The sequence below is a fragment of the Lynx rufus genome, unplaced genomic scaffold, assembly GCF_022079265.1.
Source record: "Lynx rufus isolate CCGP_SWC_20201006 ecotype Redwood Valley unplaced genomic scaffold, mLynRuf1.p SCAF_4, whole genome shotgun sequence".
Taxonomy (NCBI): domain Eukaryota; kingdom Metazoa; phylum Chordata; class Mammalia; order Carnivora; family Felidae; genus Lynx; species Lynx rufus.
In genome coordinates, this window is record NW_025814856.1 from 127,154,320 (window position 1) to 127,156,893 (window position 2,574).

Genomic DNA, 2,574 nt, shown 5'->3' on the forward strand with positions numbered 1-2,574 from the left:
TGGGAAATGACAAAGGCCTTCACTTGTCAGCCATGAAATTAAACAATATATCAGTCAGTAGACTATGGGCTTTCACGGAGAAATTTGATGCACAGACACACAACCCAGTACTGCCAAAGTTTCATTCCTGCCTTTCAAGCCACTTCCCTGGGAGAAGGCCAAGTCCAGTAAAGGAAGGAGAAATAACACTTCTGAATTCCCTGGAAGTTGTGAATGGAGGTGTCTGTTTTTAACTGGTATTGAGCTCTATTGTGGGGGCTGATGCTAAGCCATTTAGTAAAACCAAAGCAGATGCAGGTTTGCATGTAAAGTTGATTGGAAACTGTCTCCTCCAGTATCTATGTATCTAACCAGAAGAAATAAGCTCCCCTATTTCTATCATCAGTTTAGTGACCTATCAGCAAACAGATTGGCGCATATGCAAACAGACAAATGATACCTAAATGGAGAAATTTTTTTCACAATCTTTTTTATTCAGTTTACTTTCATGGAAATGTTTCTATTAATTCTTTCTAAAAACTTCAATTTGAAAAAAAAAAGCTTACACAACAAAAAATCTGAATAGGCCTACATCTATTAAAGGAATTGAATCAATATTAATCACCCTCTAAAACAAAAGCATCAAGCCCAGATGGATTCACTGGTGAATTCTACCCAACATTTAAGGAAGAAATGATATCAATTTTCTACAATTCCTTCCAGAGGATATAAGTGGAAAGAATGCTTCTTTAACTGATTCTATGAGACCAACATTACCCTAATGCCAAAAGCAGACAAAAATTATACTGTTTATGCAAAGGAATACTTCTGTATAGTATTTTGATATTAGTTAAGTTGTGGCATCATTTTGAGATCCATCAGAGTTTAAAGAAAAAAAAGAATTGAATATTTTAAGCATAGGTATTATGAGCTTTTTAAAAACCAAAACTTTTTATAGCTTTTCAAACCAGAAGTTAGGAAGCCACTGAAGCATCCTACAGGTGTTAATTTCTAATAAGGCAAATATCTATGGTTATAATCCACATAAACAAAAACTGTTGTTTTTTTTTTTTTTAATTTTATAATGGTAAAGGTTTTTGAGATAAAGTTAGAAAGCTATGGAGTATCCCTGACTATGATGGGTCCATTTCTTGTCATGGCTTCATAAGGAGGCATTTTAATAGAATTCTAAGCACCTATATCAATCCATGGCTGGGCCTAGAGTTTTGGTCCTTCTAGTCCTGAGGGATTTTCACCAAAGTTAAGTATTTTTCTCTTCAGTTTTTTGTCTATTTTGCTTATTTTTTTCGAAAAATGTTTTCCTCTATTTTTTATCTTTCTTATTTTTTCTTTATTTCTTCATCTAAAAGTTTCTAATTAATTTTTTTGCATTTTCACCGTTTATTTTCTTTTTCATGTTTTCTTATTTTTCTTAAATCTTTTATTTTTATTTTTATTTATTTTTGCCATTTTCTCGTTTTTTTTCATTTATTTTTCTAACTTTTATTTTCAATTTTTCTAATTTTTAAACTCTTTTCTTTTTTGAAGTTTTTCTTTATTGTAGGAATGAGTACTGAGCAGAATGTACAATATTCTCTTCTATATGACAGTGGAGTATGAAAACCTCAAGAAGTTCTTCATCCTCAACCCAATCAAGGGGGGTACTTTAGAGGAAATCATGAAGGTTCTGTAGGTAAACATGGACCATGGAGAGGAACTAATACCTTACATGGAGCCACTCCCTGACTCCAAGGATCCTGGGCAGACTGACTTGATGGTATCCCAGGGCTACACAATGGGAAGGGATCAAGGACTCATAGATGGGCCAGAAGTATGATGAAGTGATGGTAATCTATGTGCTTCTGGCCTATAAGAGATCTGAGCTGGAGGGCGACACCATCATCCTGAGCCCCATCCTTTGGCTGATCCCACCCACAGCTGCCCTTTAAACTCATCCTGCAAGGTATGGCATCGTGACTCTGCTAACCCAAAGCAGAGGAATTTCAATAAGCCTGCCACTTCCACCTTTAATTCCTACTCTGAGAATAGTCAGAAGAGCAGGACAGAAAATCAGTGGCTTGAGGAGAACCAGGAGTTAGGATGGAAAGCAAGCAGCTCAGGCAAAGCATCTGACAGTCCCCTACTTGGCCTAGAGAGGAGACCACCCCAGCACAGCTCCCAGCATGGACCTTTGGCCTCCCCTGAACCCATACACCAGCAGCAGTGATGATGTCCCGGATGCAACCAAATTCCCCCAGGGTATATCCTCCAGGAAAGCCCCTCCATACCGGCAGCTTAGACAGTGGTCTGACAAACAGAATTTGCCTGACGGTGTGATCCCATCCTCTGCCTCTAGCAGCAGCCAGGGCCGGCAGGGGGTCATTGGGAAGGATGAAGGTTCACTTTCATCCACACCTGTGTTTGAGGTCAGCCAGAAAGAACTGGCATGAAGCAGAAAGAGTGGAGAAGGAAACTTCAGGTGGCCAAAGCAGTGAGATAAACAAGGAAGCATGCTGGGAGGTCAGGCGTGCTCCCTGTACTTTACATGAAGCATGGAGATCACGAGCTCGTTGGAGCCCATCAAGTGTGGGAGAT